This window comes from Triturus cristatus, chromosome 2_2 (genome assembly GCF_964204655.1).
Source record: "Triturus cristatus chromosome 2_2, aTriCri1.1, whole genome shotgun sequence".
Lineage (NCBI taxonomy): Eukaryota > Metazoa > Chordata > Amphibia > Caudata > Salamandridae > Triturus > Triturus cristatus.
In genome coordinates, this window is record NC_140582.1 from 676,268,965 (window position 1) to 676,294,139 (window position 25,175).

Consider the following 25,175-nt stretch of genomic DNA (forward strand, 5'->3'; position numbering starts at 1 on the left):
TCCGCTCTTGTGGAGGCAGCGGAACCTGCTCTTCAGTAGTCCAAACGTGCGCTCCACCACTTTGCGTGTTGTTTTGTGTGCCACGTTGTATCGTCTCTCACTCTGGGTTGCTGGGTGTAGGTAGGGAGTGAGGATGAATGACCGGCATGCATATGCACTGTCGCCTAGATGAGTAAAAGGGAAACATCAGTCACATGCCTCTTTACACTATGATTGGCAGGTTGCAAGGGGCGTCACTGTTACTCACCTAGCAGGTATCCCTCTCCAAATTCTCCGGCACTCAGTCGTGTGTAGATCCCACTATTCTGGAAGATGTACGAGTCGTGGGTGCTCCCAGGAAACTTTGCAACAATATCTGTGATGATGTTCCCTGCATCACAGATCACCTGCACATTGATGGAGTGGGTGGACTTCCTGTTCCTGTAGATGTGCTCTGTGTCAGCTGGTGGACAGATTGGGATGTGTGTACCATCAATACAGCCGATGACATGGGGGAACTGTGCCATGTGATAAAAGTCTGTTTTTGTTTTCTGCAGTGCAGCCTGTGTGTTGGGGAAGCTGATGTAGTGGTGCATTCTCTGCATCATGGCATCCAGGAACTTCCTGAAGAAACGTGACAGGCAACTCTGGGATACACCACCCACCGCAGCTATCACCACCTGATAACTGCCGGATGCCAGCAGATGTAGGCTGCAGAGCACCTGCACATGTGGGGGTATGGCGTGCGCCCTTCTTATTGGCTGGTCCAGGAGTGGGTGAAGGTCCCTGATTAAGTCCATGATGGTTTCGGGGTGTAGCCTGTACCTCTCATGTATCTCTGCATCAGTCAGCTGGAATAGTGTGATGCGCTGTCTGTAGATGCGTTCCTCCCGTCGCCAAACCCTCAGTCCTGCTGCCTGTAGACGTAGGCGCCTTGCAATGACATACATAGCGGCCATGTTGTCCACGCTGTTGCATTTTGGGATTGCTTATATGCACTGTTGATGGTTACCACCTGCTTTCAATCCGTGTTAATTACCGACTCTTATTTACCGATTTTCTTGGATTTCTTAATTACCGAGTGCTCCTACATGTCATTTTAATTTTTACCACTTCATATTTACCACTTCATATTTACCGATTCGTTAAGTATGTATTCGGTAAATCTGATTCGGTATTTTAGAATTCGGTAAATATGATTCGGTATTTACCGCCTCATATTTACCGAAAAGTCGTTTTTGGACTCCTACATCTCACTTGTCTGAATACCGGTCGGTAACGGCATATTTACCGAAAATCGGCCGTTACCGACCGGTATTTGGCTACCTACATGAGGCCCATAGTCAGATAATTATTTCAGTTATTCTACTAAAGATTCAAAATTAATTGTCACAAGTAATTTCTTGAGAAGTTCAGTTAAGAATATCAAAGTTTGTATAATAGTGCCAAACATTTAAGCTGGCTTCCTGAATTACCACAGCTACAGAGTACAGAGTCCTACCACCATTAAGGCAGAGAGTAGTTTTTTGTCTAACAGCTTATATCCTAGAAGAATAGAAAAAGAGTTCACAATTAAAGTCTATTAAGGGTGAGTCCATTAGCAAAGCCATGAAAATAGGGAAGATGGAAAAAATTGAAACAGTTTGGCAAAGAAGGTTACGCCTGTTAGCTACCGACTGTAGCACTGGCCAAGCAGTTCAAGAGGAAGAGAAAAGTTCATCAAAATGGGTCAGCACAGCATCCAGGTCTTGAGTAGGAAAAATCTGAATTGCAGCTGGTGCCCTTCATTTGGGGTTTCTTCTTTTCTAAGATTTTTAAGATTGTTCCAGTGAGGTGGCATCACACCACCATTGAAAGACTATCACATGTCCATATTCGCATAGTGACACCTAGGACACTTGCACCATTGAGATGGTTTATCATACCACACATAAGGAACCAAAGATCAAGAGTCCATATAAGCCTAGTATCAATAAAAAAAGATGCAAATTAGTTTTCCCATAGCAATAGCTGAAATTCTCTTCTCACAGGAATATTCCACTGTGAAAGTTGAAGAAATATTCAGGAATGTAGGAATGTCAGGATGTGCACATGCAGGGGACAAATAAGCAATATTTCACTTGTAGAAAATGACCCATTGAATTGAATCAGGGGAAAAGTCAGCACTAGAGAAAAAGCATTTCTAAGTTAGCATCACACATTTAAATGAAATGAGTTCTAAACCAACATCACAAAATTAAATCAATTAAATTAAGGAAGATATAAAACTTTCACAAATCATTATTACTTGAAAATAGCTAACATTAGAAATGCCCAACAACCCCAAATTTTCACAATATTCATATAAGTGCATATTTATTTAAAGCCATTTTTCAAATATCATTTTGTGAATTTCATAAACTATAGAAGCTCTAGTATCACTGTTCATAAATTTCAAGCTTGTTCTTTATTTCCACACAATTTTGCACTGACTTTTCTAACTGGTGTACACTGACAAAAAGGATGTTTATGTGTTAGTGTTATGGAGTGTGTGTGTGTTTTCTCCATACTTATAGACTCCAAAAGGAGTAGGGAGTGAAAATCGTGGTGTAGTGGTCCAGTGGTGGCATCTGCTATGTGTCCTAATACTGCCCTCACACACACAAATGTGTGACATGCTTCACCATAGGGCTGCTTACAATACACCCCGGCGCAGCCAACACCTGGGGTGGAGCAACAGGTGTGGGGAAGACAAACACAACACAAAGGAGAGAAAACAATGCTTTCAATAGTGACTGGGAACGCCGGAAGTAAAAGTGCTGTGTGGTGTGAGTTTAAAACTAGCTTGGAGGTATTTCCATACCTAAACTTTATTTCTAGATCCTCCAGCCAAGATTAAAAACGGGAAGGATGGTGGTGATAGGGAGATATAACATGCTCCTTACACCCCTCCTTACTGCCAGGTAGTCGACATGTTTCGGCCGTGTATCAGTGCCCAGTCTTAGGGTCACCCCGGCCTTCTTCAGGACTCTACCGGTCCCAGTGAAATATGTAGTGCTCTAACCTCCGTTAAAGGTTAGTGGGTATCCAAAACCCTAATCCTAACGTAATTTCCTCTAGAAAATTTGTGAGTTTACTGTAAGGAATAAGCGGACAGGAGACATAAGAGAAAAGGGAAATTAAACGAAATAATCCCCTCTTGACTCGCAGTTGTGTGAGTATACATCCATGTGCGCACACTCACAAGCAGGTTCAATATGATTACAACTGTCACCACTGTGCAGGGTGTATCACCCTTAGAACAAAAAAATACATTCTTCATAGTCAGGTGAAACATTCTTAAATAATCTAACTGAAGTACTACCCTATTGGTAGGTGTAGCCATCAGCGCCACTGGCGTACTTTAAAAATCATATAACCCATCCCGTACTCTAAAAAGGAGCACGGGTTGTTCTTACTTACCGAGTTTACCCCTTAGTCTTATTAAAAATGGTGGTCGGCAAGGAGAGACCCCCTGTTGTAACACTCTGCGGGAGGCAAAATCATAGAGAGAAAAGGCATCATAGTCGTTATTGTGCGCAGAGTTACAATTACACTGTGCAGGTGTTTTCGATGTGACTGATAAACACTTCTTGTGTGCGGTCTACTGTAACTCTCTAGTTTTCACCATCCAGTGTCACGGTCTAAAGTACATGACTATCCACTATAGGAGCTCTCATGTAGGATGAAGAGTGAGTGCTCCCCCGATGTATGAGAGCGTAGTGCGGGCAGTTACGCTAGTGCCGCGTCTTCAACAAAAATAACATAGACAGAATAGTGCCACGCTTGCGTTCACCTAATCCGACCAAATGCCCCCGTTGTTGACGTACAAACTAAGGAATGAGGTGACGTCTCACCCGATATTTATGACCCCTATGCGTGCCCGCCTCTCTGTTGTTGAGTGGTATTAAAAAGGGGTTGCAGTTGAGAGGTCCTCAAGAACGGGGCCTTAACACCCCCAGTAAGAAATAGCCCGTAGCTGGAGCCTAAGCGGAGTGGGAACAAAGTGCCCCCTCCTCTCACTTCCCCTTCTCCTTACTGCATCAAGGGTGGTGCTCCTCCTAGTCAGTGCTCACCTGTTCCCACCAAGTAGGTATGCGGGGAGCAGTGAGCACGTCCTGCTTTTGTCAGTGAGGCGCTCTCAAGGTCCCGGAGCTCTTCCGGTCACGTGGGATGCGTGATGACGTCTCCACTGGGCGTATTGGCAACCGGATTGTAAACACGGCCCGCTTCTGTGGTGCAGAGCGGCTCGTTGTAATGGGAACCTTGCGGCACTGTTTATTTATTTAAGAGCGCTCTCTTTGAGCAAAGGTTCTATCTGTCACTGATATTATTTATTAGGGACATCAAGTCATGATGCCCAAATCTATTGTGATTAGGTATACCCTAAATACATGAAATTGTTTTATATTCCTTGCTCAGAAGCAAGAGGCTATGGGTCACAAGTGTGTTTCTGACGTTTATGTGCAGGGTCTCTTACTGAATTTTATTCAGTGAATTTCCTGCTCTCATTCAAGCCATGGGTTCATTACTGCTTAGGTATGCCCTTCTAAGAAGTTTGAGAAGCTTATACCCCAGGTGAAGGTGCCCTGCGAGGGATGTTTTTGGCCCTCCCCACATCCCTAACAACCTTATAGTGTGGGCATATTTGTTATTGAAGGATTATTGGCAGTCCCAGACTCCTGAATTAATTGGTCCAAATAGTGATATCTCTCTGTTTAGGGAGTGCCATGGTATCTCATAATTCAGGCCAAACTGGTGACTCTTGAGACGATAGACCCACTGTTGTTCCCAAGGAGGCCCTTGTCCTATCCCCAGTGGAGAGGTTCAATGTGGGTTTTTCGATTGCAGTCCAGTTCAGATCATCAGGAGTGTGGTGATTTTCTAGGAAGTTGGCCGTGAGTTTCGTATTGGACTTCAAGCATCTTATCGTACTCCGATGCTCTATGATGCGTGTCTTCACCTTACGGGTAGTCATGCCCACATACTGTATGAGGCACGTGCAAGTGATAAGATAGATCACGAAATTGGTGTTACAGTTTGTCTGTGATCTCTGTTCCCATGGATAAGAAAGTCCAATGTTGATGGTTTTCGAGTTTTTTGTCAAATGACATACGTTGCAAGCTCCGTAATGTGAGTGACCACGTACCGGTGGTAACAGACCAGGTGTTGCTGTTCTCCTTTGCTGTGGTGCGAACGGTCTCGTTGTGCACTAGCATATCTTTTAGGTTGGCACTCCTTTTGAAGGAGAACAATGGTTTCTCCACATTCATCCCATGTTAGTTCAGTATTCTCCAATGCCTTAGTATCACCTGTTTAATTTGGTGAGAGGCCGTGTTAAATGTAGTAACACATACTGGTTTATCTGTTACTGGTCTTTCTCTTTTCTCCAGAAGGTTGTCCCTGTTGACATTAGTTGCTATTTTTTGGGCTCTCGTGATAGTCTGGTGAGGATACCCCCTCTGAGTGAGTTTCCTGGAGAGGAGGTTTGCTTCCTCTTTGAAAGTTGATCTCTCCGTACAATTCCGCCTCAATTGAAAGAACTGACCATCTGGCAAATACTCCCTAAGAGATTTAGGGTGGAAACTGTTGTAGGCTAACAGGGCGTATTTGTCCGTAGGTTTATGATAAACCCTGGTATAGAGTTTCCCTCCTTTGGGTTCAATCATTAAATCCAGAAAGGGGGAGTCCTGTCTTGGTTACACTGGACATGGAATGAAGCAGGGGGTTCCTTTGGTTTAACCAGTCCAGGAATAGACTGACTGATTCTGTGTCGCCCCTCCAAATCACAAGGACGTCATCTATATAGCGCTGCCACAGCCTTATGTTGTCCAACCAAGGGCACCGTTGTGGAAATGAACCCAAAAGTGAGCACACTGGAGCAGGGTCACCCTCTTGTCCACGGGTCCAAAGACCAACAAAATAGAGATTGGCACTGGAGTTGAAATAAAATAAATCATGTTCATTATTCACTCATAAGTGGGACCACGTCCACACAACACTCTCAAGTACTGCAGGAGGTAGCATACTTAATTCACAAACCATCGTCCCTTTTATACCATTTTGTTACAGTGTAAGCATGCGAACAGAAATGGAAAGAACAAGTTTAGAAATAGCTTTCAGCAAACAAGGGCAGAGGGATAACCACTTGTTCAGAAAATAGGGAGGGGGAACAGAAATGCTTATAGAAGCAGTAAATGGTCAACAGTTTACATCTGAGACCAGGTGTACAGGCAGCTACAAACCCCCAGCACGTACATTGCTAAGCCATGTCAGGAGGTCAACTAAAATAGATAACACAAGCATAGTGAAAAAGACGAGCAGCAGAGGACGGAAGAATTACAAAGGAAATGAAATGGACACCACAGCTGAAATGGCTGTCGCTTATGCTAATGTCAAATATTACACGTTTCCACAGATGACCCTTTTAGCATAAGCTAAGACAGTTTCTTATGCTCCAAAAGGGGTACGATAAACATAATGGATGTCAATTAACATTATATCATAGATTTCTTGTTCCATTGCTAAACGGGCATTTACATTTTGGACATTCGTTTTAGATGGTAGACAAGTAGTACAAGTGGAAATGCAGTGGGAACAGAGCATTGGCCCACATTGAATACATAAACAACAAGAGAAGAGAATTGCAATAATTATGAACAAGGCCGACAATTTTTTCAGACCCCATACAGAGAATATGTTCCAGAACCATCCAGTCCAAGTCCATGTTCCTAAATCTTGATGTATCTCAGTAGCTATTTTATGCATTTTAGAAATGGCATCATAAACAGAAGGGGCGTGGTCAGGGATGAACACACAGCAACTACTCCCGATAACGCAGCATGCTCCACCACGATCAGCTAAGATTACGTCTAGCACCATCCTATTTTGTAAAGTCACAATTCTCGTAATTTGGAGTTCTTCTGTAATATTTCCAAGAGCCATTGCTGTTTGATTAGTCACAGCCTCTACCACTCGGGTCAAGCATCGTATTTTCCTACTGTTTAAAGCCGCACCAGCAAAGAAAAAGGGTCCCAAATTAAAGTCAACATATTGCTGTAATGCAGTTTCAGTTTGACCCACTTCATCATTATTTATAGTTCTTTTGAATCGGTTCAAGGAAACGTCATTAAACAATTTTGAAACTTCATGATAAGATGCAAGTGCTAAGAACACAGGATGAAGCAAGAAGCTCACATAGCATATTCGAGGCCATCCGATTGGTAGATGGTAGTAACCTTTACTTTCACAAATGAAGTAAGTGTTGTGTGAGGATACAAAACTGTTATTGTTCATTCCAGTAATATTCAATACTGTAGTACAGTCACTTTTTCTCACTTGTATACTGCCAAAACTGCTCACACAAAGATTTGCTTGGGCTCTAGTAACAGCGATAACAGGAGGCCCGTTACCCTTGGCCATTCGAGTGTTGGGGAAAACATAGCTTGCAGAGGAATCTCCTTTGCTATACTCCTCCAATTCCCATACAGTTCCATTGGCTTGTGGGTCCCCTTCCTCATCAGGGTAACAAACCTTGTTTAGTTTTGCATTACGTCCACCTACATCAACTAGAGTAATATTACTGATTTCAGAGGCTCACAACAGTGTAAACCAGGCTCTACAGCCATTATGCGACAATGGCAGGGGAATAAAAGGTGTTCCTCCCTTCTTCTGATGGGCTGGCATCATTCCACATACCCAGTAGTTGGTAGTGTTCGTAGCATTATGAGTATGATGCAACATTTGTATGAAAGTGTTATTGAGATATGACATTCGGTGCTTCTTTTCATGATAGGGAACAGTGAAATCATAATGTTTGGTGGGGACAGGAGTAGTAGCAGTCAGTACATTTCGAGCCGGTGTTACTTCCTCCACAACCCACATTATTACAGCAATGATAACAGCAGTCAAAGTTAGTCCAGTGATGAACATTGTGCTTTTAATACAGATTTTTACATCATTCGATTTCTTCTCCTCGGCATGTTCATCTCGTCGGCAAACAACAAAACAGATGATGCCCTAAGGTCCTGGGCGGTTGTAGGTTTCATCACTAACGTTGAGACGAGTAGTCACTAAAAGGCTACCCCCCTTTCTAGTCAGTCTTTAATCACCCAGGACAGTGGCCGATTCCGACACAGTAGCTTGGCACGAGGCAGGAAGGCACCCGAAGGTAATGTGTTAAGCAGTTGTGCAGCACACACTCGCACTGACTCAGTAATGCGCACGCAATGAAGAGACACCACACCACGCTGTTTTATAAAACAAGACTCTTTACCTAATTCAAGTCAGAGCAGTCGATAGGGCAGATAATCTTAGAGCAACAGTAAATTCACTTCACTTCAAAACATGAGTAAATTCCTTCAAGTACATCAGAACAGCAGAACTTACTGCAGGTAAAAAGGCAGGAGTAACAACCTTCTCACTGCAAGTATCACTGTAGGTAATGCAGTGCAGGTTAAACACTTAGGCTTCAATGCATTCAGGTACATTCAATTCAACAAAGAGCTTCATGCAGGTTTGCAAACGACATGAGAACATTTCTTAAGGCACTTTCAATAATGTACCATCCCTTGTGTGGGCATTCAACCCCAAGAACACTTGGTCTGCATGAACTCAGTTTTGGCAATACCTCCTGAGTAGGGCAGGTCACACAGCACCCTCCGCTATGCAGCACAAAGATTAACACTTAATGGGGATGCAATCGGTGATCAGGGCAGATCTCTACCGGCCTTCTACATTCAATCAGAGAGGGAGCAGTCAGAGGAAGCACACTTTAGGCATCTGCCCCCCTTCAGTCACACTCAGCACAATGTTGAAAGGGGGCGCCGTCCCCTGGTTTCCCCACTCACCACTTGGTCTGCGCAGGGGAAGTTGCAGCCACAAATATCGCCGGACGCCTCCTCCTCGGTCAGCCCGCTCCTCTCTGCATGTGGGGCTTTGGCCGGGGAGGTGGATCGGCGCGCTGCTAAAGCTGGCAAAGTTATGGGCTCCCTTGAAGAGGGGGTGGAAAGACACTCCTCGATCCACCTGGAGCCTCGCAGATCCTCGCAGGTGTGGCCGGCAGCAGGCCCCGGGCCTCCATAGGCTTCGAGCCCCGGGAGCCAATCACAGTGTGGCCTGAGGGGGTGCACGGCTGATGACGCGGCCGGCGCCCTGGTTGCTGGGCAATGCCTCCTTTCCACGCAGCAGGCCTAGCACTGCCTGGATTCAATCACTGCGGCTTCGATTTACGCGGCGCCTGGACTGTGGCGGTGATTCGGGCCTCAGCTTCTCCTGGCTTAGCGGTGCCCGGGCTGCAGCGGTGATCGCGGCACAGCGCTTCTTTCTTCAGCAACCCCGAGGTTGCGGCGGTGAGTTTCGCACACAGCGCTTCTCAGTACAGGGCACAGAGGCCGCGGCGGTGATCCTGGGCAGAGCGCTTCGTTATCTCTGAGCGCGGGGGCCACGGCGGTGATTTTTGGACACAGCGCTTACACACTTCCAAGCGCAGAGGCTGCGGAGGAGATTCCGGGACACATCAGGAGCGCGCTGCACAGCGCTCAGCAGGGTAGGCAGTTCCTTCAGGCCAGCAGCCACGTGGGCAGCCAATTCTGGGAGTGCAGTGCTAGGGGAGCACAGCGCTTGTAGCAGGACTCAGGCTATGGAAGCCCACCGCTTAGAAGCACGGTGCTTTACCTGGTGATCCCCCAGTAGCAGCAGCGCTCACAGGGTCCTCAGCGCTTCGGTCCCAGTACAGGTGGTAGTGACATCTTGGTTGCGGTTTCATTGGTTGCCGTATCTTGGGGGAAAGGGCAGGGGGTTGAGTTGGCAGGCACAAGAGGCAGGATGGTTCCCTGCGGCACACTGGAGTTGGTCTCCTGGGCTTCCCCCTCATTGGGCAGAGCCCCTCAGCTATCTTGGTTACAGCAGGGCCTAAGCTCAGTCAGACTCAGTAGTGTAGGTTCCCCCTAGGCCCAACAGCCTATACCCCGGCAGAGGTTCCCCCAGGTCCAGTGGTGCCCCAACTGACTAGTAAGGTTTCCCTCCTTTCCTCTTATACCCCTAGGTCAGGAGACCCTCCTGAAAGGCGACAAAGTCTAACTCCTCCCGGGGCTGGAAGGTTCCAGGGGCTTCTACCATGTCTGTCTATGTGACAAAAAGGCGGGACGGCAAGGATACAGTAACAGTATGTCCCAGCCTGATCCTAACTACTGGTGCGTGTATGTACAATGGCCACTCCGCAGTAGCAGGGGCCTGTGGCAGCCATATTATTAGGGGAGAGCACCTGCACCTCAGCACTGTTTGGCAGTGGTAAGGTGGCCAGAGGCCTAAGTCCAACAAAAAGATGGTGGCAAAAATGAGGCGAAAAAGGGAAAAAAAACAGGGTAAGACCACCCAAGGGCTGACAGGTCGAACAGCGGCTCAAACAGTCTCTTTTCGTGATGAAATGTCTTTCTTCCTGGATCGAAGCAGATATCTAGATGCACCAGGGATCGTGTGGTCCGGGAAGACTTTTCTCAGGTCCTTCAGGTGATGTAGCTCATCCTTTCTCGGTGACCAGGATGTCGCGGTGATCTGTCAACACAGCTGGGCTCGCGAGGGCATGCAGAACCTTTCGACAATGGGTGGCATGTACCCAGTTCTTACGGTTGGTCACTCGCACTGCAGTTCTGGTAACCAGGAGAACTTGTTCTGGGCCGCGCCACCAAGGTGCCAAGGAACTGGTCGGTTGTAACGAGTTTGTCAGCACAAAATCTCCAGGCCGTAGATCGTGGCCCTCACCCTGCGACCTGTCTGGAATAGCTTCCCGCACCTGCCGATAAATAGAAGATAAGTTGTCAGTTAACTGGGACAAATAGTCGCTCATCAATATGTGGGGAACATCATGTGTAGGGCGAGGCTTAGGGACCCCTCAAATATTCATGGGCCTTCCAAAGACAATTTCATGCGGTGTAAGGCCAGATCGTGTATGTGGTATTGATCTAAAAGAAAGCAAGGCTAAGGGCAGTGCATCAGGCCATTTCAAAGACGTCGAAGCCTGTATTTTAGCCAATTTCAATTTCAGGGTGGAGTTGTAACGCTCTACCAGGCCTGCTGATTGTGGGTGAAAAGCGGCATGAAATTTCTGCTTAATCCCCAAACCTTTCATAACATATTCTACAACTTGCCCAATGAAATGAGGTCCGTTGGCACTCCATAGGACCCGACAAATGCAGAATCGAGGTAAGTACTCCATTAGGAGAACTTTCGCTGTCGTGAAAGCTGTATTATCCTTCGTAGCATACGCCTCCACCCATTTACTGAAGTCACAAACCACTACTTGGACATATTTTAGATTATTACTAATAGTTCAAACTGAATGTAGTCCATTTGCAGGACCTCAAAATGTGCAGTTGGTGTTGCAAACCCTCCTGATGGAGTTCCGACTCCCTTTCCAGGATTATACTGGAGACAGACAAGACAAGACTTGGCTATCTTTTTAGCAGTGCAGGCAATATCAGGATGATTTGAAAGTTGCATGAGTTGTTTTGCCATTGAAGATGCACCAACATGTGCCTGCCCATGTGCCATGTGAATCAAGGGATATAAGTAGGCTGTGGGTAACTTCTATTTGGTCATATCTTTATTCCTCCAGCAGCCCTCATCATCTAGTGTTCCCTCCTTAGACCATTGGTCTAGTTCGTCACCAGAGGCAGATTGTTGCATGTCAACTTCCTGCCTGCATTGCAGTCTCACGAGCTGTGTGATCCACAAAGGCGTATCCTGCTCCTATTTTATCAGTCACTTTCTTGTGTGCACTACACTTAAAAATTGAAACTTTCTAAGGATAGGAGAGGGCAGTAGGAAGACTATGCACTAATTCTCCATGTACTATCTGTGTCCCATGTGAGGTGAGGAAGCCCCTTTCTTTCCACAAGCGACCACAATTGTGTGCCACACCGAATGCGTACTGGCTGTTGGTAAAAATATTAACAAGTAAGTCTGTAATAAGCTCACATGCTCTTGTCAGTGCAAAAAGCGATTAATTTAGGCCCACATCTCAGCACTGGGGTGAATGTATGACATTGTTCTGCATTCTGTCCATCAACTGTTGTTTTTGCATTTGTCACCCTGAGTGGGAAGGGTATGCCCAGACGTGGGTCCCGTGCTCTCCATGCCACTGGAATCAAGCTATCCTGGCTGAAGAGGGGTGAAACCCCGAAACTGGTCCTAGGATGCTTGTTTCCAATCCAGGGAGGACCTGGCTTGGCAGTTCGTGCTGGACTATACCCATGTGGCACAGGGTCAAGACTGATTTGCACATGGCTGCGTTCAAACTGGAACGGCATGGAGAGCAAAAAAACGATATTGGGGCACTACCATTTTATTAACCTCCCGTAAATCAATAATGCATCTGTAAATTTTAGTGTCAGTGTCTTTTTTCAAAATAGGAAGGATAGGGCTATTGCAAGTAGTGTAGGGGACTTCTTCCACTACCCCCACTTTAATCAAATCCTGAACAATACCTAATAGTGCTTCTTCACCTTCTCTGGATATTTTGTATTGGGGCGGTCGAGGCAATGAAACACCATCCTTTACTTGGATATGCACAGGTGGAATTACCATTTGACCCACATCAGTATCTGATACAGCCCACAAAGTACAAGGTAGGGATGCCAGAGCGGCATCCTCATTGATAAGATAGGATTTCTCATCCATTGGATAATTGTAATTTAAAATACCACGCACACCATCTGGAGAACAACGTATTGTAGCACGAATATATTCAAGCATATCGATACCCACAATGTTGTCCTTCGTGTCAGGGGAAAGCAAAAATGGACATGCTGCAGTAAATTTGTCAAGTCCGAATTCAAGTGGCTGAGAAAGCAGGCTAGGTGTAGGTGTTCCATCGAATCCTATTGATGTTATTGTTATGCTGGACAGGGGAGCCCTAGGAACCAATGCTTTAGACAGAACACTACGGGTAGCCCCTGTATCAACCAGAAACCGATCAGTGGATCCCAAGACATTTGCATCAAAATAAGGACCCATTTGGTCTGCTGGCACCTCAACCGGTCCCTTACCCCATCCTAGGCATCCCTATGCATAATCGGAATCTGCAAGGGCATCAGCAGAATAATCAGACATTTGATATTGATTTCGTCTCTCAAAAGTATTAGAATAATGTGGTCCTTGTTCAACTGCCTCAAACCTAGGACGAGCTCCTGTACCTTCCCTGTTTCCTGAATTCTCTGGGCGTCCTCCCATACTACCCCTTGCCCGCTGGTACTGCTGACCTCGCAAAAGGGGGCACTCAGAACGCCAATGCCCAGTCTCTTTACAATAAGCACACTGATCAGGGGACAAATTCGCTCGAGGGAGAGGGGGCACTCCAGGTGCGTACATTGCATGTCTGCCTCTTCCACCTCCCCTAAATGGTGGACCATATACTTGAGCCAACATAACTTTTGTCTTAAATTCCTTAACCTTCTTATCCACCCTGCCTTTCACTTCCTGTTCCCGTCGCTCATAATATTGAGCCATGGTCAAAAGATAAACTGGGGAAGACGTGGTCCAAAAACTCTCGCTGGCCTTTAAGCGACTAGCTATTTCCGGTAACATATTAGCAACAAATTTGTCAACAAACAAATGCTTACCCAAATCATCGGCCAATGACTGACCACTAAAATCATAGAATGTCTATTCCAATCTTGAAAAGAAATCAGAAACTAACTCATCCTTTTTCTGTTTACAGGACGCTAACGTAGTACAATCTATTCTATGGGGGTATGAGAGTTTTTAACTTAGTCACAATAGCTTTAGGAAGATCTAATATCCCCATCTGAGGTTTCTGCGCAGGCTCCCTGTCGGCATCTATTTCTTCTAAATGTTCCCAGGTATCACCAAATTCCACATTGTCATCTATTTTAAGTATTGTTCTCCACATATCAGAGGGCAAAATATGCCCAAAAAACATATCGATATCTGGCAAGGTCATAGTGCAGGAGCTGATGGCTTCTTCCACCTCCTCATAAAAGGCGGCAGGATTTTTTCGGGGGTCAGGCAAAGCAGCCTTGAGAGCCATAACGTCTGCTCAACTCCAAGGAGTGTAAACCCAATTATATATAAAATATCCCTTTGCATCATCTGAAGTTTTATCATCATTTGTTCCTGCACCCTTCGGGGGAACATACAGGTGTGCAGCTTCACGCATTGGTTTCATAGTAATTGTACCACTACCGGGTGCAATCTCATCTACTGGAGCATCTATTTTCTGTGCTTGAGATTGAACTACTTCTACAACTTTCTGTTTTCTAGCTAATTCTTGCTCCTTTCGTCAAAGCAATGTTTCATCTCATACTTTAACCACTCGTCTAATCATATCAGGTAAGTCCAAAAAGGAAAAGTCCTATCTGTTAGTCGTTTATAATCAGTATTTATATCTGCTGGCTCTAGTTCTTTAGAAATTTGTCACCAATCAAATATTACCTCCCAAGCAAATTTTTCTTCAAAATAAAATTGCTCTATATCTTGCCACTTATGAACTATAGCTACGGTGATCGACACAGTGTGAGGCCGACAAGCCTCCTCTCTAGCAGCAATTTTTAATTTATCTTTTTCTGCTTAAGTCAAAGTAGAGCGAGTCCGCCACCCACCTTGCTTATCTTTATCTTTTTCTTCTGAAGACAAATACTCCTCGACAGAAACCTCATCCTCAGGGAAACTTGGAGTGGGAAATGTATGCAGGGGTGGCGGGTCGTTCTAATAGGATGCAATCATCCTGAGGCATATTAAGTAGTGGATAGATAGGGTGCCTAATAGGGTACTGGCCATTTACCTCTAATAGAGGTTCTCTATCTTCATTTTGTCTATATTTTCCTTCATTTCTTTATTTTTCAGTTCTAATGCTTTTTGATATTTTGTTTTCCGCTGTTCTTTTCCTGCTATAGCTCTCTTCGCTCTCTCTCGTACTTCTTTATCCCACATACGCACACAATCAAACATATCCTGTCTACATTTTCTTTTAAATAAACACTGCTCTTCATTTTGAACCTTTGCAGAATCGAATGACCCATTCACCGGCCATTGCAAATCAGACTCTTTGTTTGTGTATTTGTTCCACAATGAACCGTACATTATGGGAGGAACACCATATTTAACATACATATCTCTATTGGGCGTCTCTTCTAGAGGAGCCTGCTGACTTTGTTCCAAGCTGACTTTGGTACCACAAGAGCAGCAACACCACTTACGGAGTGAGCTGAGAACAGGCATGTTTTACACATTTTTATATAAAATATTACTACTCCATCAAATATTCCAAGAGGAGAAAAATCTCCACATTGCCTGCCTTCAGTCTTTGCAAAGAGCAAATACAAAAACTAAACCAAAAACCAAGCCAAACAAATCAAGAGTGCCGCTTCACCGACCTTACCAAACAGAAGTCTCCAACTCCCACCTGCCGATCTCTGGTCAACCTAATGGTCGCTGCAGAAATACACCAAAGAAAACCCCAGTCGAGACCTGTCACCACCTGGACGGTCAAATCGGGAAAACCGGAAAAGTCACATCGGCCTGCAAAGACAAAGGTCTCCTCATGCAGTGCGCATCCTCAGTAATATTTTGATTAAGGGTGGGCGTAGTGGGCGTAGTGGGGCTACGTGAAGCAGCACGTAGTGTGCCCAAATCTACGCACACTACGCGCTTCGCGTAGCCCCACTACGTGCCACCCACCTCCCGCCCGCCCTTCTTTTAAATAATATAAGCAATGAAAAATAAATTAAAGTAAGTCGACTTACCGTAAGCGCGGCGTCTCCGGGGCTCCCTCTTCTTCGTTTCTAATTTCTTCTGACAAATGCGCATGCGTGGACGCCCGCGCATGCGCATTTCTCGCGAGAAATGCGCATGCGCGGGTGTCCGCGCATGCGCATTTGCCAGAAGAAATTAGAAACAGAAAGAGGGAGCCCCGGAGACGCCGCGCTTACGGTAAGTCGACTTACTTTAATTTATTTTTCATTGCTTATATTATTGAAAGGAGGGCAGGCGGGAGGTGGGTGGCGGGTGGCAAGCAGCTACGCTTCGCCCTCGGCGTGTGCGTAGCGCTGCCCTGCTTCGCCTACTCGGAAAGTGCGAAGCAGGCAGCGCTACGTACACTACGTGGGCGAAGCGTAGTGCTACGCCCGGGGTTAATTTTGATCCTCCGTCAAGACCACTTCTTTGGACAGCCGCGTTGCCGAAGGGGCCCCACGTGTTGGGCACCAATGTGGAAATGTACCCAAAAGTGAGTACACTGGTGCAGGGTCACCCTCTTGTCCACGGGTCCAAAGACCAACAAAATAGAGATCAGCACTTGGGTTGTAATAAAATAAAATAAAATAAATCAAGTTTATTATTCACTCATGAGTGGGACCACGTCCACACAACACTCTCAAATGCTGCAGGAGGTAGTATACTGAATTCCCAAACCATCATCCCTTTTATACCATTTTGTTGCAGTGTAAGCATGTGAACAGAAATGAAAAGAACAAATTTAGAAAAAGCTATCAGCAAACAAGGGCAGATGGATAACCACTTGGTCAGCAAATAGGGAGGGGGAACAGAAATGCTTATGGCAGCAGTAAATGATCGACAGTTAACATCTGACACCAGATGTACTGGCAGCTACAAACCCCCAGCAGTGTCCTGGAGGCAAAGTCAATGATTTTCTCTTTCCCTCCTTGCATTTGAGAAAGTGTGGCTCCAATGCCTCTGTTGCTGGCATTAGTAGTGAGGAAAGTGTCTTTAGTACTATAAAAATTTCCTATGCAGGGGGCCATAGCAATAGCCTTTTTGAACTTCATGAATGCACTGTTGTGGGTGGGCAATCATTCAAATGTATTCTTAATAGGTCTATGATGGTTTGTACTAGATGTGAGACATTTTTTATGAATTTGGACATATATTCTGCCAATCCTAAAAGGGATTTTATTTCCTCTTTGTTGACCGGAATGGTAGCTTCAACCACAGCCTCTATGAGATCCATTTTAGGCTTCATGCCTTCACCGGACAAAGTATGTCCTAGAAATTCAACTGATGCTACTCCAATCTTGCTCTTGTTCTTTTTAATGGTGAAACCTGCCTCACTAAGTTTGGTGCATATTTTCTTAAATTGCAATTTTGTTCTTCCTCATCTGATCTGATGGATTTGTCTAAACCCCTCAGAACATGTTGCATTATTCTTTGAAATGCTGTTGCGGCCAAGGCCAACCCAAACGGCATCCTTAGGAATTTGTAGGTGCCAAAAGGTGTGGTGAATGCCATGAGGATTTGGGAATACGGGGTGTAATGCAACTTGATGGTAAGTTGATGTGAGGTCTAGTGCAGAAAATTACTTAGTATTATTTTTTACAGACATTTCATTGATTTTGGGAAGTGGATACCTGTCTACCCAAATGTTGGCGTTGAGACTCCTGAGGTCCACACACATGCGGATCTTGTTACTCTCTTTTTTAGAAGTAATAACAATGGGGGCCAACCATTCTGAACTTTCTACTGCCTGAATAATGCCCAGCCCCTCTTGTTTCCCCAGTTCTTTTTTTGAACAGTTCCCACATTACTAAAGGAATGGACCTGGTCTTGTGAGTAACTGGAACAGCATCTTTTTTTAGTTTAATGTTATGCATGTAGTTTTTCAGCAAACCCACATTTTCAGTGAATACCTCTGGAAATTCATTGCATATCTCTTTTCCAGTCAAGGATCTACCGACCAGCAACACTTGTTCTACATGATTGGGGTCAAGCCTGATGCCTAACTCTTTCTGGTGTTTCCATCCCAGTAAGTTACTACCTTTCTTAGTAATGTAAATCTTACCACAAGTATGTCTGTCTGTGATACGCATCTTCACCATCCCTGCTAAGGGAATGGGATCTTTGTTGTACCCCCCTGGATGTACATCAGGGTATCCTAACATATATTCACCTTCCTTAAACAAACTCTTAAAAGTCTATTCCTCTATGAGGGTGTACGGGGAACAGGAATCTGCAAAAGCTTTGACATTTTTCCCATCCAACTGTATTTCACAGATAAGATAACTAATTGTTTCATCATTACTGTGTACCTGAAATATAAATTTGGCATCTCCAACTTCCGTGGCCTGATCATAGACAGCATGTACACCTTTGCCTACATCTTTGGAGCTACATACTTTAGAAAAATGTCCCACTCTAGTACATTTCCTGCACTGAACTCCTCTGGCAGGACACTTAGGGTAATTAGCTAGATGACCGGCATTAACACATCAGTAGCATCTGACATTTTCTTAAGCTTAGGTTTAACCACATTGGTCTTGTATTCTACTTTAAGAATATCATCCTCCTCTTTAATTTCATTAATATGTTTCTCTTCTGATGCTGACTCTTTGTTACTTTTCATTTCCTTAACAAAAAAAGCAGTGTGCTCAATACTTTTTGCTATAGCCACAGCCTCTTCCAACCCTGGACTAAGGGTTAACAACCTCTCTTGCACCTTGTGATCATTGGTGCAATGAACCAATTGATCTCTGATGAGAGAATCGGCAAGTGCACCAAATTCACAAGTGGCAGAGACTCCCCTCAAGGTGGCTATATATGAGGTTACCTTGTTGTGGGCGGCCCGTACTGAAAAGCAATTTTCTTGCACACTTGAGAAACACAGTGCGACCCAGCCCCCTTGAGGTGATTCCTGTCATGAGGGAACATGCGCTGACAGAAACACTTTCTCATGTAAGACGTCCTCTCGTGAGGAGACGCTGCTCCCTACCGCGTCAACAGGATTTTGATGACGACGAACACTTCTCCACATGTGCTGACCAGGAACACTTCCTCACGTCCGACGTTCACTTGTGAGGAGACGCTACTCCACTCTGCGCTGACAGGAAAGTTGCGCTGATGATCAAAACTTCCTCTGGGAGAATCTTCTCCATGGACACACCAATTAGATGACCTTTTGAAGTGATTTTGAAGCGAACCACTGAAGCTCCACGATAAGGAAACAATCAGAAACCATCCGATGCCTCGGTAGTGAAGTTAGGCATTTTTATTACCAAGCACATCTGCCAAATGTGACACCATACAGGATTGCAGTCACGATCTATGACGAGGAAGCAGAAGAATAGGACGCAAAAATGAAGCAGGCTGGTGAAAACAGGGGTGAGGATTTGCAGCTGTCCCCTGTACAGCACCCAGTTCCAGTCGTCGCCAAATTGTTAGAAATAATTCACCAAGGCAGAAAAAATGAAACGTGGATTTATTAGAGACAAATCCTCAAGCTGCCTAGCATGCCACTCCTCAGCCCACAGTCTCCAACATTCTAAGCTGCACTCCTGTCACCATACTCAGGCAGTACCATGTGGGGGGGCGGAGTTAGAACGTACCAACCGGGAAAATGGAGGACAGGGAAAGAAAGGAGAAATTATAACAATAGGCTTCTCAACCAAGTTGGAAAAGAATGCACGCGACCAAACAATGCTGCAGTGAAGGCGCGTTTTTTAGAAGCACAGTATACATATACTTACCAAGCTAAGGCGTTACATGTGCAACACATCTGATTTTACTTGAACACTGGAAAGGCAATAAGGCAAACAAATTCTCTGCTTTCCTAATCGAAAAGTAATTTTACTTGGCACATTTTCAGCAATGAATACTTTCAAATGTTTCTAAGTGAGAATAATGATGACAAGTTGCAGAATGTATGCAGGCATGGTACGAGCATTAAAGGAGCACCAGTAGGCTCAGAAGTGCGGATTTAGACTTAATTAAAGACAGTTCTTGTCAATGACCTGCTGTCCTTAAACATAAGTCGACAACACTTGCTATAGATCGGTTGAAGAGGCGTGGAAGGCAAGGGAAATGTACACAGAAGACATATTCTGCTTCGCCGAGTCCTTGAGAAATGTGGCTTCGAAAAGCCACGGTTGTCTGTTATTTATCATAGCTTTGTATTTCAAAGTAGTTTATACGAAGATCATTATGTTTATCACCGTGAATGCAAATCTTTATTAAAAAAGATGCAGTAAAATGGAAGAAGAAAATGAAGAAGGGGCAATGAAAAGGATAACAACTCTGTTGCTTGAAAGGAGAAGATTAGTAAACCCAGCTATAATTCACCGAAAAAATAGAAGCAAAAACATAACAAAATATGGGGCATATTATCAAGAAACAGCGTTAAAATTATCGCTGCTTTAGCGGCAGAAAACTGCCGCTAAAGCAGCGATAAAGGGCTTGATAAAATGCCCTTGAGAATTCCCATAGAAGCCCATGTTCTGGTGTCAACATGGGCTTCTATTGGAATTCTCTGCGGCATATTATCAAGCCCATTATCGCCGCTGTAGCGGCAGTTTTCTGCCGCTAAGGCGGTGATAATTTTAACGCCGTGCTTGATAATATGCCTCTATGTAACCTCGAACTGGCAAAAGGCATAACATATGAGTCAATCAGAACATCTCAAAAACGAGATGTAGACAGAAGCTAAATGGAGGCTAACTGACTTTCTCTGATGCCAAAGTGAAAGGATTTTGTGAAATGACATTCTTGAAGGTGTGAAAGAAAAAGCTGCAGGATGTCATTTGTTCTCACACAACAAACTGTAAATAACTATAACTGAACCTTACAAATATTTCAACATACATCAGTAGTTCGGAAAGCAAAAAAGATCAAAACAAAAAAAAATGTTTAGTAAGCTAGCTTCAATGCGCAGAAAAAGTAGAAGCAGTAACAAAACAAGATATGTAACCTTAAAGTGGCAAAAGTCATAACATACAATGAGTCAATCAGACCATATAAAACCGAGAAGCAGACAGAAGCCAAATGGAGGCTAATTGACTAAAACTACCTACAGTTTCCACCTACAAATAACCCATTACAGGTTTCTTACTTACTTACTTACTGTCAGTTTTAATCTCGAAGCACAGAGTCAAAGGGCATTAGAGTCGAAATAGGCAATTTTACCACCTCCTGTTCTCAGAGGGCCAGAAAGGAGGTGGTGTTCAACATTGCTGGAAAAGGACAAAAAGCAGATGATGTTAATCACTGCAGGAGGAAGCCAGAAGCTAGGTGACATTAATCATTTTCACCTCCAATGCAGAAAACACACTAAGCAAATAGTTGGAGTTTATTCGATAACAAATCTTCACTATGCAGTTAATTTCCCATGCACATACATCAAGTAAAACATGGTTGACTTGAGTGCAAGTCACAGATTTAACATTTTGAAGATACACGTGTCTATCGATTTTGCATTTGAATCTCTTACATGCCTAGTCAATGATGACATTATTCAAGTGATCTTGTTGAACAGGCTCCACTTTACAACTATTCGTCAGGGCCTGTGATTTACCATCATCATCAAACCATTAAAGATTTAGTAGGACAGTTTAAATCGAACGACAAGCTTGCTGGCATCGGTTAGGGCTTGCTTATGCGTAGACTTCTCCCAGGGAACCAATCGAGGGATCCTCGAACCCTGCTTACGGTCTAACAAAGCCAGAAGATGTGATCTATTTCACTAATGGTGGGATCCTTGGGGGCTCTTTTACCATTACCAGGAAGACCCAACTAAAAGAGAAACGAGCTACCCATTGCGTGCGAATATCCGGGAGAGTCAAGTATTTTTTACATCATCTCTTTCTAAATAAGAGTCGCTGACTGCTGCTGGATGAAGAAAAAAAATACCGACAATCTATTGTAAACCATATGCTTAATCAAGACCTGCCACAGAAAGTATTCAAAAAATGCATCATTTACATTCAAAGGCAGACCACATACCTCATCACTCCGCAAACCCAATTTAATGCAATTTATTTCTTTTGGACAGAAAATCCAACCCAGAAGCTCACAGAGGAAAAAAGTGTTTTTCCAGGTTTGCAGAACTGGTTTCACCCCGGCCAGCATATAAACGGATCAGTTTTCCTTTCCTCCCAACTCAGAATCTCTGCTTCAATGATGAAGAGACATACAGCCATTCAGACCAGGCCCTATTGTTCTTCTAATGCCATAGAACAGTTATGAGATACACCAAGGGGCATTGCTGGTTCCCTAAGTTTACTACAGACATCTACAGTCACCGGTAGATCATGAGTTCGAAACCTAGCTAGACTACCTCATCCTTTGAACGTCATAAACATGAGTGTCACCAAACTGCACCAAATTGACACCTTTTATTTACAGCACTTGGAGCTGGCATAAAATGTGGAATGAAGCTCTACATAGGGAACAAGCTGCTATTAAGCCTATGGCCACCTGCCGGAAATCCGCATTTACTGCGTGGCACTGGGGATAGGGGCTGCAGCGCCTCCAAAATGACCAAAGTTCAGTGGGTAAATGGATGCTAAAGATGTCTTTACATTTTGTTTTTATCTTTCCACATTTGGAGTGCTTTCAAAGGAAGAGGTTAAATGTCAGGCTATGTGTTCTCACAAATTAATGCTGATCTTTTTTTGCATGGAATTTGGTGTTTACTTTTATTTCTTGAGAGCAAAGTGAGAGGATTTTGGAAAATGACACTCTTGATAGTGTGAAAGGAAAGGCGGCAGTATGTCATTTGTTCTAACACACAACAAAATGTAAAAAACTTGAAAATAAATAAATAGTTTGGAAAGCACAAAAGAGCAACTTTACAAAGCGGCATGGTATCAATGATCTTAATAGGATCTAATCAAATCAAATACTTTGCTGGTGATGTGCAAAAATATTCGCTGACACCCGATTTCCACACAGTATCATGTTTGTGCTATAATGTTTTATCAGTAGATCTGTACGCAAATTTAATGGAGAATGTGCTGCCATTAAAATACCATACTTTATTCATCTATTTCCAACAGCATGCTCCAAAATGCATCACCATCTACATACAACATCCTTACTACTCTCCTACTGAATGGGCGTGGCTCAATTGCTACACTTGTTCTTTGTCTGACGCTTTGTCCCTAAGAATTCAGTGTTGTAACATTGATTGCAGCACCCTCACTCTGGAAATTGTTCCAGCACCACTGGCATCAAGTGATGGGTAAGGGTGGGATGAGCTCATGGAGTTTCACTCTGCAGAATTCCGTGGAGTTACAGAAAAACTCAGTGAGATTTCCCAGAATCCCACTAATACGCAAAAATATTCAGGTCATGCTGCAATTTAGCACTGGTAGCACACGCAGCACTGAAGATCAGCACAAGCGGCACCATACATTGTGCAAGAGTTTCTGCTCCAGGGATTCTTTGAAAAGAATGGAGCCAGTTTTCCATATAGAACTGCAGCACATCAATAGATTAATTAATAATTTCTGACGGAGAAGCTTTTAACTTTTATAAGGGTATGTGGTAGGCCCCATCAATACTATTTATTTAAAGCAGTGCATCATGCCTATGTGTGTTCACCATTTACCAAAATGCTCAGTTTTAAGTCTGAAATGAAAGATTGGCCTCCAAACACTCCTTTTCTCTCTGAGGTAGCTTCTATGAACAGTCAAGGCCTAGCTCAATGATGATGTTGTGAGATTTGCGACTATATACTGTAATATACAGTGTAATGTACACAGTTGTACATACACTATTAAATATCATTAGTAGGCAAATCAAACTTATGTCATATAAATTACTGTAGAGCAGGTGGCACGACTAGCCTGAAATAAGGTTATATAAGGGAATTCAGATTTTTTTTTTAGAAAATGTACATTCTGGACCAAAAGATGTCAGGAACAATAAAATAATGTAGGCCAAATTATAGGTCTGCAACACTCTCCCACTGACCATTACAACAATTATTGCAATTTCATTACAATTAAATTTCTGCCTGAGTTGTTTCTCAGTTAAAAGAAGCACACTTCAATAAACCCTAATGTCTATAAACTGCAAAAAATGTTATATGGTTCCTACGAAATTACTAGGATTGTGTATCCTGTAGTCCTGTATGACTGTGTAAAATATAGGAACTCAGTGCACATGTATTTATCAGAAAATGTTGGCCTGGTTCGTAGCTAGCTCGTATTACCCCTAACCTTGCCAGAGTAACAAATGGTATCAGCAACCTCGAACATGACCACTCTATTATTCCCCAAGGAATCGTGGAAACAGATCTACCCTTTTGTTGTTTTACAAGTAACACAACATAGATACAAATTAGGTTTTAAAACATTTATTACACCATGCACATTCTTGCATAGAAAGAGTGTGCTGAGATTATTAGAAGAAGAAACAAACAATTTTAAAGAGCATTACAAGAATAGTGAAAAAGATAAACAGTTCAACCATGATGACATTACTGTGATTATCCTCCTACATAACACTACCTCTACTATTGAGAGCATAGTGGGAGCACCCTCTGCCTGATCCCTTGGGATATCCTAACCCCCTCATATCTGAGTGTGATGTATCAGGAAAATAGCTTGTGCAGAACAGGCTATCATCTGTTGCAAGATAGGGGTCAGAGTCCGCAGATCTGCATGTCAGCAACAGTGTGTTCCAGGTCAATCTCAGCCAAAGTGCTCCTCTGCCCAATGTGGCCCAGACCCCATTTATATAATAAAAGCACCGTTCCAAACACGCTTCTCAAAGGTGCAATGCTGATGCGATGGTTAGTCTTGAGTAGAAGAAAATGGCAAGGGTATTGCGTTCCAAGTGCTCTAGCCTTGGATAGAGTGTGCAAATAAAATGATAATAATGTTTGCTAATAAATTAACAGAGTGTTTAATGATTTCTCAATACATTACTGTGTAAGCATGAAGCATGCTAAAAGTCACAACTAGAAAAACAATGTCAAGCTAAAACGTCAAACTAAAATGAAGATGCACATGCACCCTATCAAACCTCAATACAGTAGGTAAATAGTGAGCAATGAAAAAAAACATAATGCACTAAACACAAGACAGCAAAACTGAGTAAACTAGTTACACTCAAAATCATCATTGAAATAAGATTACAAATGCTATGCCATTAACAATCTGATTTTTAAAAGCAATAAGGATCACAATCATTTCTCATGGAAAACAAAGACCAATGTTATCCATTACAATGGAATCAGAACACCGGCCCCTTTAAACAAGCATTTGCAATGCAATCGGTCTTGCCTTTGGAACCTTATAAGTATTTAGCGATGCAGCACCTTAACGCACAAAACGTGACCACATCCCTGCACACAGAGCTGCGGTACACATATTACAAATTAAAAACAGGAAAACTGCTGATAAAGATCTCAAACGTTTTCTATTCATCAA